The 13,018-nt window shown below is 41.6% G+C and overlaps 2 long non-coding RNA genes across 2 annotated transcripts in view; both read right to left on the bottom strand.

Annotated features, from left to right (window-relative positions):
* LOC144236172 (uncharacterized) overlaps positions 1-572 on the bottom strand; it is a 1,669-nt gene extending 1,097 nt beyond the window's left edge. Inside the window, exon 1 of the long non-coding RNA XR_013336434.1 lies at positions 515-572. This is a non-coding gene — a long non-coding RNA (uncharacterized LOC144236172). The remainder of the gene's footprint in view (positions 1-514) is intronic.
* A 3,211-nt stretch (positions 573-3,783) lies between these two features.
* Positions 3,784-12,581, bottom strand: LOC144236136 (uncharacterized). Its single transcript, XR_013336425.1, has 3 exons — positions 12,532-12,581; positions 8,505-8,605; positions 3,784-3,917 (listed from the first exon to the last, which is right to left on the bottom strand). It is a non-coding gene; the product is annotated as an uncharacterized LOC144236136 (long non-coding RNA).
* Positions 12,582-13,018: the final 437 nt, after the last annotated feature.

Below are 13,018 nucleotides of genomic sequence, written 5' to 3'. Positions count from 1 at the left end.
GGTTGGATAAGCTAATAGCCTACTGCGGAGCCTTACCCAAGCAAAATGCAAGTGTTGAAAATCCCCCCGACTAGCCAGACTTCTGGCAAGCAAAGAGTTTGTCAACCTGCTTGGGTCCTTGCCCGAGCTTTTGCTACACAGCCTCACAGCTCTTCCAGTAAACCCTCTCAAGGCAAAAACTTGTGATGTGTCTCTTGGTACCTTTCTTTTGAAAGCACCTAAAGGTCTTTACAAAGAAAAACAGCCTTTAAACAAGGAACTAGGGGCACCTGGGTGGCTTAGTTGGTTAGGCGTCCGACTTTAGCTCAGGTCATGATCTCACAGTTTGTGGGTTCGAGCCCCGTGTTGGGCTCTGTGCTGACAGCTAACCCAGAGCCTGGAGCCTGCTTCGGATTCTGTGTCTCCCTCTCTCTCTGACCCTCCCCTACTCACACTGTCTGTCTGTCTCTCTCAGAAAAATAAAACATTTTAAAAATTTTTTTTAAAAAATAAAGAACTAGCCTCTGCTGTGTACCTGCCATGTGATCTTGAGCCAGTTGTTTTTCTTCTCTGGGCTTCAGATTCTCTCTCTGTAAAAGGCAAGTATAGAACTATCTCAGGGACAGTAAATGCACATCATTTCCTGCAGTGGTGCGCTGGAATTGGCTTGGACCAGCTAATGAGAGCTGATTAGTACGTTTTCAGGAATTTTGTGAGCCAGGTCACAACTCACTGATTGCTTGAAATCAGCCATGGTGAGAATGTTTAAACCCTGTAAACTGATCAATGCCACAAGTCAGGACATCACCTCCCACCCCCAGCCTCAACTCCGAGAACTAGTTATTAAATATTTATCAGCATACCACTGCCTTTATGTCTCTTCAAAGCTGGTCTACACTCATTGCAGACTTTGTTAATCTGTTAGAGAATTCTGGCCCTACCCTGCCTAGATATGACTCAACAGTCTTCCTCTCTTCATTGGGTCATTCCTTCCTTCCTTCCTTCCTCCCTTCCTCCCTCCTTCTCTCTCTCCTTTCCTTCCTCCCTCCCTCCCTCCTTCACTCTCTTCTTTTTCTTCTTTCCTGCTTCCCTCCTTCCCTCCTTTTTTCCTGTCTTTCCCCCTTCTCTCCCTCCATTTCTCCTCCCTCCCTCCCTCCCTTCCTTCCTTTTATGCAGCAAAGAATCTGTGATGCCTTCATGTGTCAGGAGGTGGGAATAGAGTAATGAACAGAATCTACAAAATTCTTCACATGATTTGTACCCTCTACTGGAGAGAAACAGATATCAAACAAGTAAAAAGTGAATTAAGAAATTATTTCATATGGTGTAAGTGCTTGAAAGGAAACAAATCCAAGTGTTACAGTAGTGCCTAAGGAGAGACTAATTTAGATGTGATCATCAGAGGAGACTTCTCTGAGGAAGTGGCTTTGAGCTGAGACCTGAGTTATAAGAAAATGATGGTTCCTGCACAAAACCAAGGGAAGGGCATTATGGGAAAAGGGAACAGCCAGTGCCAAGACCCTGAGATGAAAACAAACTTGACTGTGCTTTAGAACCCACAAGGCTGTGTGACTAGCATAGAGCAAGCAACCGCGAGGGCAAAGAGAGGTGAGAGCAGCAGGGCCAGATTTGTAGTGTCTTGGGACACATGATAATGAATTGGGGATTTGCTGCAAAGGAACTAGGAAGTCATGGGGGCAGGAGAGTTCAACCACCACCAATTGACAGGATTTTCTAAACACGTGTCTGAGGTGAAATTTATGCAACATGAAATTAACCATTTGAAGGTAAGCAATTCATGGTACTTAGTGTGTTCACAGTTGTACAGCCAGCACCTCTATTTAGTTCCAAAACATTTTTATCATCCCAGAAGGGAACCCTGGATCCACAAAGCTCAAGTGGTCCACCAGGGGCCTGAAGACCTGGCCAATGTCTTCCTTTCTAATGATGCAGAGACCAGGGCTCTGGACCTTGCTGCTTCTGGGTTCTTGACCTGATAGCTCTGAATAAATTTACTTATGGTTTCATAATTCCAGAATCATTTTTCAAAATCTCCATGGAACTCCAGGAATACCTTCAAGTTTCTGCAACTGGAAGGGTAGCGTCAATTGCCTAATATTTTTCTTATGACACTTAATACTCAGTATCATGTAGTGAGATCAAAAGAATATCTACGAGCACTACAGAATTAGGTATATTTTTCCTTCAAAGGTCCACTACCTCCAGTAGTACATTCCACCAAGTCCTACCAGAAACAAGCACATCATCCAAATAAATCATCCCTTCCAGGTAATTCTTGTCCTGCTTGCTTTCTTTTCTCCAACATTGGAAAGTAATAGGGAGTCAAATTGAAAAAAAAAAAATCCCACAATCTATATAAAGACATTTTTTCTCTGTCTTCTCATTAGCGATAGATGATCGCTAAAACCTATTAATCAAATTAAGGACAAAAAGTCACTGACTCACTAGTAAACAGCTCTGAAAATCCTGGCTTTGGAGTACAGAATATTGATCTGTTTTATCTTTTTTCCAGTGTGTCTATTCCTGGAATGGTAGTCTATACAAATCTCAGTCTTGCCTGATTTCTGATGCACTGCTGCAATGGGGGAACACAACATTAAGGGCCTGGGGACTGGAGAGTGTGTCATCATTCCTTAATGTGTTCTTACATATCCCTGAATTTAAGATGATCTAATGCCAAACCACTGAGAATCCTGCAGCTCTGAGTTACATTCTTCTCCCTCCATGTCTCCCTGATAGAGGGAAGACAGGGATGGGTGCTAGTGCCGTTCACCAAGATAAAACCATACAAACACACACAGTGCGGCATGGGATGGAAAGAGTTGGCAGTGGGACATAGGGGACTTTTAGACACACTTGAGGGCTGTGTCAGAGAACTTCCAAGTAGAAATGTCTAGAGGTGGGACGCCTGGGTGACTCAGTCAGTTAAGCATCCGACTTCAGCTCAGATCATAATCTCACAGTTTGTGGGTTTGAGCCCCACACTGGGCTCTGTGCTGACAGCTCAAAGCCTGTTTCAGATTCTGTATCTCTTTCTGCCCCTCTCCTGCTCATGCTCTATATCTCTCTGTCTCAAAAATAAATAATAAAAACAAAACAAAACAAAAGAAATGCCTAGAGGCAATTGGATCTGGGATTCTAAGGTTGAGGAATGCAGTCTGTGTTGGTAATTTAAATTTTGAAGTCATCAGATTATATACGGTAATTAAAATTACAGGATTATGTGAGATGGACCAGGAAGATAGTATAAAGTAACCATAAGAAGGGACCTAGGACAGAATATCAATATTTAAGAGGAAAAAGAAAGAGAAGGTTCAGGATATCAGGGCTTTCCGGAAAAGGGTTCACTTCTGGGCAATATTACTTTTGTGAAGGAGTACACACTCTCTCAGACCAGGAAAATCTGCAAAAGCACCAGATAGGGCACTCATGGAGAACAATTCCACTAGATGCCCTCTGGCTAATTCCAGCAAGTTGCCCTCAAGCCTTTCTTCCAACACAGAATTCTCCTGAACTTCAGACTTGTGTTTTCCAATGTCTCCTTGACGTCCACAGATACTTTATCCTTCCTTGCAAACTCATCCCTTCTGAAATATACTTGTTTTTGGTTTTTTATTTATTTATTTACTTAGAGAGAGAGACAACATGTAAGCAGGAAAGGGGCAGAAAGAGAGAGAGAGAGAATCCCAAACAGGGTTTGGGCAGACAGCACAGAACCCAATGTGGGGCTCAAACTCACGAACAGTGAAATCATGACCTGAGCTGATATCAGAAGTNGGTCTGATATCGTCGTTTTTAAGTTTGGGTCCTGCGTTGGGCTCTGTGCTGGTAGCTTAGAGCCTGGAGCCAGCTTCAGATTCTGTGTTCTCCCTCTCTTCTCTGACTCTCTCCCATTCATACTCTGTGTGTGTCTCTCTCTTAAAAATAAATAAACATTAAAAAATTTAATAAAAAATAAAATAAACATTTAAAGATAGAAAAACTGTATTAAAAAAAAAAAAGACAAATACCAGATATTCCTGGTATTAACTATCTATATCTACTATGGGCTTGAGCTCTTGAAGCTGAGAATGTATTATTTCCGTGTCCCAGTGCTTAGAGTCATGTCTGATACAGATAAGAGCTATAAACAAATGTTGTAGCATTGATTTGAGTGCACTTTCAAATGGGGCCAGTGAGACCTTCCCATGAGGTTTTACCACAAACATCCCCAAGAGGCCTGAGTCACTTTTGCTTAGGCAAGAATTTCGTCAGTCAAATGAGGGAATTGGGTCACATTCTGGGACAAGTAGCATAAAACTCTTCTCAATTGTACCAGACTAGTTTATTACAACTACCTATGGTGGAGACTTTATCACCAGTATCATTATTTCACTTCTACTTAACGTGTGTGTGTGTGTGTATGTGTGTGTATACAATCAAAATCTTGGGTTACATCAACTCAGTTATCAGTCATTAGTGACTGATTCCATGTTTAGAAGAGCCCTCCTGGGGGAGGGGAATGGCAAGTTGTTGTATAATGGGTACACAGTTTTAGTGTTACAAGATGGAAAGAGTTCTGGATATGGACGGGGGTGATGTTTATACAACACTGTGAATGTACTTAATGCTCCTGACACTGTACAAATGGTTAAGATGGTAAGATTTTATGTTATATGTATTTTGCTATAATTAAAGATAATGATCTAAAAATTAGAGCTCAATTTTTAAAAAAGGAATTATTGTTTTTCAAAGATTATGGCATTAGTGTAGTCTCTGCGAGGGACCGTGGAGAGTGGGAGGTTCAAGCTCATTGGCTCATCGGCAGGACCATGAACAGTGACATATGTAACTCTCTGTGAGTAGTAAGCTGTATGTGGCGGGGGGGGGAGGGTTGGGTGCCACTGTGAGTTGAATTGTGTCCCCCAAAAAGATACGTTCAAGTCCTCACCCCCAGGAATTGTGAACGTGAGCTCATTTGGAAGTAGGTCAGCCTTCAGAGAGGCATGTAGACGCCTTGATTTTGGACTTTGGGCCTCTGAACTGTGAGAGAATAAATATCTATTGTTTTAAGTCACCCAGTTTCTAGTAATTAGGTACAGTAGCCACAGGAAACTAATGCAGGTGTCAGGCGGAAGGGGATCACTGCTGGTCCTTTCTGGATTGCAAATACATTTGCTTAGCTAGAAGAATGGGCTGGTATAGTCTTTACTGGGCATTCTTACCATGTGCTGGCCTCACCCTGGGAGTGGGCGGGCTGGGGTCCTGCTATTGTGACTTACAGCCATTCTGTAAATGGGTGACAGGAGATAGAATCAAGGGCCACCTATGTGTTAAAGAGAAGTTACAAGGCCCGGTTACAATGCCAGCTGGTTTAGCTGCTCCTCCTAAGGAAAGCAGCAGTTTGTAGCAGTGGAAAGAATGCAGTTTTGGAACCGGATGAATGAGACTTGGTTCCAGGCTTTAGAAAGCTTATAGTCTTGAAAGGATAATAAGATACAAATAATTAAGTCTATTAAAAGGCAGAATGAGTCACTGTCAATCTGTGAGAGAGAGAAAATACCCAAAGAGTGTGAATGGTTATAAGTTTACAGGAAGATTTCCAGAAAAGGAGGTCACTGCTATGAATTTCTAGGGTATTGGCAGGGGTGGGGGCAGGGACAGAGAAGTACATTCAGTCTGGAGGAAGAGAGGAAACAGTAGGAAGGAGGAACATCTAGGATCCATTCAAGGCCTCATGAAGTTCAAGTAGAACCTTCATTCTGCAAAGACTAGAAGCATCGAAGGCCATGCTAAAACCCTCGGTTGGATTTTCCAGGTGTCGGGGGGACCTCATAAGTTTCTGAGCAAAACAATATGATTAGATTTATGCAGTATCGTGAAGGCTGAGTTTAGTATGCCTTGCAAAAGGAAAAGTGTGGAAGCAGAGAGAACAGTTGGAAATGTATTGTTCAATCAGTCATATTTCCTAGAACGGCAACTTGCCAATCGTCATTCTATTCTTTAGAGATTTAATTACACGTGAAGTTCAGAATTCATAAAGAAGAGCAAGAGTCTTCAAGTGTGGAGTGAAAACAAAGAACCAAATTCCTGCCAACTGCCTCCTTTACCCCTCTTCCTATCACCCTAAATAATAATAGATGTCAAGGGAGCTGGCGATTCATTTGTTTTTCCATTACCTTACCTTACAGTTAACAAAATGGAAGAAGCACAGTTGTTCCAAGGGATTTAGTTATGAGCCCCTGGTTTGTGATGATAGTACAGAATTACTATAGACTAATTGAGATTTATTGGCTGCATACCACCTCCAAGTCCACTTTGATAAACCTTAGTCATTTATCTCCAAAAAGAGTTCGAGACTCTACCAAGTATCAGCAACCTTTTTATCTTGCACCAGAGCCAATGAAGGGGAGAAACAGTAGGCACAATTTTTCTGTTAGTCAGAATGAAAAAAAAATCACTTTATTGATTCCTGCAGAGAAATGTATATTTTAATAACTTAAGTTAGCTGCTTATTAAATAGAAAAACGCCAGTGAGAAATTTGGCACTGCCTTTTAGTCACTAAAATGTTAATTTCTGTGCATATTGGAGAAGTTGCACAAAGGAAGCAGCTTTCTAGTTTCTAACTTCATGCTTAAATTAGATCAAAGATGATATTACTTACCATAAATTAACACACAAATTAGATCATATGTGTAACTAGGTAGGCCTCATGTACTTTTCATAGCAGGGATTGCTCACTGCTGATTTAGGCAAAGCTCTTTATTGGATGACTTGGAAAATGAATCCCAGAGATGGGACATGATTTGCTTGTGGTCACATGCCTACCAAATTCTTGAATTCTACCAAAGACATGCATTTGGGATCGTGTATATTTATGGTCTTACTATCATTTGTTTATTCAACGAATGTTTATTGAATACCTACTAAGTACCAAACCTCTTCAAAGTGCTGACAATACATGGTTATAATGACGAAGTCCCTTCCCTACATTGTAGTGAGGGAGAGAAAAACAAATAATATAATAAGTCATAAAAACAGTAGCCATTCATATAGTGATAAATGGCATGAAACAGAGTCAATTAGGGTAAAGGTAGAGGCTGCTTTTTAAAAAATACTTTATTTTTAGAGCAGTGTTGGGTTCACAGCAAAGTTGAGCAGAAAGTACAGAGATTTTTCATGTGCCCTGTGTCCCCACACATGCATGGCCTCCCCATTGTCCACATCCCCTACCACAACAGTATATTTAATGGACCTACATTGTCACATTATTATCACTCAGCGTCCATCATTTAGACTAGGGTTTGCTCTTGGTGTTGTACACTCTATGCGTTTAAAGAAATGTATGATGGTATGCTTTTTTAAAAAAATATCTAACACTTTATGGGCACCTGGGTGGCTCAGTTGGTTAAACGTCTGACTCTTGATTTCGTCTCAAGTCATGATCTTACGGTTCATGGGATCCAGCCCTGTGTCGGGCTCTGTGCTGAAAGCAACATGGTGGAGCCTGCTTCGGATTCTCTCTGCCCCTCCCCCACTCATTCTCTCTCTCTCTTTCTCCCTCCCTCCCTCCCTCTCCTTTTCTCTCTCTGTCTCTCTCTCTCTCAGTAAGCTTAAAAATGGTCTCTAACACTTTCACTGTAAAATAGATCCTCCTCTTGAGTTACATAGGAAGGAATTTAAGGTCAGTACTCCACCATTCATTTTCTAGAAAGTAGAACACCATGCACAACTTTTCAGCTCTTTTTCAAGCCTGAAGATTTGGGAGGTTGGAATAGCTACTTGTGTTGACTTCATGAGAATGTAACCCAGACATTAGTTCTCTGTGCTTTTTTCTGAATTCCTCTATAGAATTAACTCGTCCAGCTGCATTTGTGAGCTATCTCTTCCTTGTGTAATGAAGAAAGAGAGTTGCCACATGTGTTATACAGTATTTGGCCTGGAACCCCAAGTTCAGACATCTCCCCTTCCTTCGGTTCTCTTTATGTTGCCCACTCCCGAGGGGTCCTTTTCTCTCCTTTTGCACCAATGGAAAGGTATCTCTCTCTTTCCCACAGTTCAGCTCTGCCCCAGATTCTGTTTCTAAAATATCCCCTGGTGCTCTGTGAAAGAAAAGGCCGGCCCCATAACAGACCTGCCGCCTTGGAAGGCAAGTTACGAATCCTCTTGGGCACTTGAGCACGCCTTCTGGACTCTGGCTCCCCCATTTGTAGCCTTCACAGCATTTCCCCACAAATTATAGAACTATTCAATGGAGGACAACTTCTGTATTTTGCTTGTTACTGAGTGATACGTTAATGAGGGTTATGCACTTCACTGGTTACGGATGAAAACGTGTGAATGTGCACAATGGGGAGGAAGAGTCAGTGGTCATGGATTGTGCTTGTGTGTACTCTGCTAGGCTCAAAGTTGATCATTTAACAAAGACCATCTGGCTCATTCAGCAGTAGCTTACACAAGGAAATATGTAAAGGACTGGCTTTCTGATATTAAATATGACTTTTGAAGCCCAAATAGTTCTTACCATTAAGCCTAGGAGCAAAGGAGGACTTGCTTTAGAATGTAGAGGAAGTATTCATGAACAGGCTTATCATCCTGCCTTGTAGACCGGCTTACACATCATCTCTTCATGATGACAGAAAAATATAATGTAGTTGGGGAGAAGATATTAGCACAATACCATCAAGGGAATTTGCCTGATGTAACTGTGTAATCTACACACATATTCATTTATATGTGAAAAAACTTCTATTTATAACAATTACATTTCTCCATCTCTCTTATTATTATTTCGAAGCTCATGGCTCTGTTTTTTCCTAATATTTTTTTCTCACTACCAGACATTCAAAAAAAATGTCCTGAAGGTTCCCTTAGTAAATTAATACTGCTATATTAAGACTCTTAAATCCTTTAATAATTCTGTGGATAATTCCTAAATTACTCTAAGAACTGTATCCTTGGAAATAAATCCTAAGAACAAAATGAACATGGTTTTGTTGGAAGGACCAGCTAAAGAAAATAGGCATCCTAAAATGCAGTAGAAAAGTGGCAAAAGCTTTTTAGACAACCATTAGCTATCCTCGTGGAGGAATAGATTAAAATGTCGAAAAGAAACAGAAATGTTAAATGCTCTAATTTCACATCAAGTATGTAATTTCTTTTTTGTTTTGTTTTATATCCAACCGGTTGGAACCTGCAAAATAATACAGCACAGATTTCTTTTTGTTGGTCCTATAATACTTCTCTCAGAACAATTATGCATGTGATTCGGGGACTGTCACCGCCAAACTGATGTCTTCCCTTGAGACCACGAGGAACAATTGCCCTTCCCCATGGGGCGGCTCTAAAAGCGAGTCTAAAAGCCGAGCCCATTTGATGAATGGCAGCAGGGCTTAGGAACGTGCCCCCCTTTGTGGGCAAGGCGGGGAGGCCGCACGATTGGGCCCAAACACTTTCTCCCAAACGGTCAACTGCAAATTGTGTGTGACTGCTTCAGAGCCCTTAATTACCAAAGACAAGAAACCATGACAGTTTTTTTTTTAAATGAGTGGAAAACATGTTTTCGGGTTTTTTGGTATCCCCTAAGGGTCTTACTGTTTTTGTTTTTAAGTTGTCCCCATTTGTTTCAAACCTTTCCTGGTTCATTAAGTGAAGGAGGCTTGGACATGTTATTTGCAAACAAGTCACACATAATATATTTGTATGTCCTGAACCTCATGCAATATAACTTCAGATCCATAACATGTGAAAAATAAATATTTCATTAATTTAATTGTTCCCTAAATATCAATTTTTTCCCTCCCTTCTCAGTTGCTCTCCCACCCCCCCCCTCCTCCTCTCTTTCATCCTCATAGGCTTCAAAACTTCTGGAAAATGAACCTATTGAGTGTGCTGTATAGGGGAAAGTGTGGGCTTTGGAAGCAGGGATTAAAATCCCTATTTGGATACTGACTAACCCTGTGCTTTTTGGAAAAATTATGTACCCTCTCTGAGACTCAGCTTCTTATCTGTAAGATGAGGTTAGGAAAGCTCTTGAATACCTGGAAAGATCCAAGGATAGATGTGAAGTAGAGTCCTTGCAGGGGCTGGGCTGCATAGTGGCAAGGACACAGGAGCCCGCAGCCTGGGGCTGACTCCTCAGTGGACCCCTCACTACCTGCATTGAATTCCTTCACTTCTCAGTGCCTCGCTTTTCTTATTTATAATTTAGGAACAAAAATAGTACATACCTTATCTGATTGTTGAGAGGCTCCAATGACATCATACATGCATCCTTAGATGATGCCCACCATAGTAAACGCTTGACACATTGCTTGCCATTATTGTAAAACAAAACTTCCCTGCTCTCTGCTGGCCTCTCCTCTTAGTATTGTGTCAAAGGTGTATCTACTCCCTCTGTTCCAAACTCAGGGACACTCGAGTGAACCTGGCCAGCTCCGAAAATTAGCTTTTTCCCTACTCCAAGAGATTATGCAGTGTCTCTCAGTGCTGATGAGTGCATGGTAGGATAGCAGGGAGGTGCTCTCCAGCATTGACTAGATTTTTTGTCTCATGAGGCCTAGAAAGAGATTGGGTGTTAATGGCATTCATTTGGGAGGAAGGCAGATTTGCAAAGCTAAGTGATGTCTGCACCCCCACAGTGGTCCGTCCTGCCCTGGCCGGCCTGTGGGGCTATGGTCAGTGCCTTAGTCTACCAGGTTAGGATCCTGAGCTAAGGCACCAGGAGACATCTGAAAGGGGAAATATGCCGCTATGGAGTTTGATGTTATACAGAAAGTACAGTGGAGCTGGCCACTTAGGACTCAGGCCCATGCATGTGGTCAAAGTGCAGGAAATGAGCCCTGGGAAAGTCATGGTGATTCTGTGAAATATTTGATTGTCTAGAGATCTGGTTAGGAGAACTACCCCCATAGAGCCCAATACAGTTGAGACTGCCAAGCAGAAGTCAAGAGCAACTCATCAACAGGAGCTGGAGACATATGACACCTAACTCATTTAGGGGATCAAAGGGTTCACACACAATCTCCACTTTGGAATTTTATCATATTTCTGCACTTCCTCTAGTTTACAGCCTTCTCTCAGCAAGTTACGTTCAGAATTTCTCCATCTAGTGAATTCTGGCCTAGAACCCACATACTAAAAGCAATCTCTCTCCTATAATCTGGGTGACTTTAGATGGTGGGCTAAGCCTAGAATAGTGAATGCAGCATTTATCACTACCATGTATTTCCCACATGTTGACTCCTTCCTTCTACTGGCCAGTGAATGTGTAAGCAGGAGGATGTGTGAACCAAGCCATTGGTCCCATTCTGACTCACTACGCACCATGACCCACTGCACATATCCCCCAAATTTGTGACTGATTGCTTATCTTAAGGAAGTTTGGATTTGTGGGTTGAGTGCCTGGTCTCACATATATATAGGCTTTTGATAATAAGAGTTGTAGACTTTCCTCTTCATTTTTACCCTAGTATAATATAAGCCCAGGCACTCAAAACTAACCTCTCTGTATAAAATAAGGACTTAGAAAAATCTTGTAAAGGCAGAATTCTAATACCTGGTCATAGGCCTCCCTTCTTAGTTCTCAAAAGGTTTAAGGGATTGGTGGCATTGGTGGTCAGGGGGGATGCCTGGGTTATTGTTACCCCTGGAGCTTCCTTTTTCTCTTAAATAGTAGCCTAGTCTTAACCTAGATAACCTCAAAATAGGTCACTAAGTGGTTTATCAATCCAGAAATAATCCTTTACAAATGTCCTCTAATACCTCTAACTCCCAGAGCCCTGTAATTCTGAAAAGGACTCCCCAACTAAATGTAACCTGTTAGACAAGATCTTCTCTTCAGAGATGGACAGAAGTCGTCTTGCTGCAGCAGGAAATAGGTAACTGCACTTTAGGTCACTAGGTAGCCAAGGATTTAGGGGGATCATCTGCTATAGTCACAGTATTTTTACACAGATTCCATTTAACTAAAAATCTCAGTCACATTCCTTACCAGGATACCTGCTTAAAAGTTGGATATTAGATGTTAAAATATGAGGGTCTGCACTATACAATCCTTAATAGACCTATCAATTTGTTGTTATATTACATCTAAAATATTTGATCGTCAGAAGATTGGATAGGTTATCCTGGGAGAATTGTAGACATTTCTCATGATGGCTTTCTTAAGATAATTTAAAACTTCTGAAATTGGCCAGTCTCAGGTTATTTAATACATATTACCTATGTTTCTAAAGCCCACTTCTGAACAGAACTCATAAAACCAAAAGTTCTTCAGAGAACATTGGCCAAGTCTGACCTCTGTCCTTCCTTAGTGACATAATGTGCAGAGGATATTTGCAGAACCCTAAGGGAGCCACTTCACCTGAATAAAGTGAGGGGGGATGGGAGGGACAGCGTTGCTGAAGACTCAGCATTTGAGTGACTAATTTGGTCTCATTGTAACCTGGAGCTAACAGAGTGAATCTCATACCAACACTAAAACACATTTCCTCTGTAGGAAATAGAGTACAGAAGGCAGAACCAGAAAGACAATGGTGAAGTATGCTTACCACGACCTCAGCTGATCAGTTGAGTCAGGGTCAAGGTTGCTTTCTTAGTGTGGAAGTTTGGAGAGGAAAGTTAATAGAGGGAATAAAAGTGGGTGTGTCCACCCTAGAGTCCTTTGTTAAGTCAGTCATTATGGGGGTGGCCTCACTGAGTCAAAACAGACATTCCAAAGCAGATACCCATTTAACTCCTGTGCAAATTTGTAATATCCAGTAATTGTCATCATCTGACTTAACTGCTAAGACCTCCCCTTGGAAAGCCTTCTGACTCAGTTGCCTGTCTTATCCATGGACATTACAATCTTAATTATGGCCAGACCCTGAAGAGGATGTCAACATCTTGCTTTCATTGTTTGAAAGTGATTTCATTAGATTTTACCCTGTCTTTGTTTTGATGTCTATAGAGTGTGCTGGAACACAGACCTGGCCAAGGCTGTTTCCTCTTTCAGCCTGGCTTGGCTTGGCTCCTGAGTGATTTAAGACCTGTTTT

Source organism: Crocuta crocuta, unplaced genomic scaffold, assembly GCF_008692635.1.
Source record: "Crocuta crocuta isolate KB4526 unplaced genomic scaffold, BGI_CrCroc_1.0 scaffold95, whole genome shotgun sequence".
NCBI lineage: Eukaryota > Metazoa > Chordata > Mammalia > Carnivora > Hyaenidae > Crocuta > Crocuta crocuta.
This window is presented reverse-complemented; position numbering and strand designations above follow the sequence as displayed.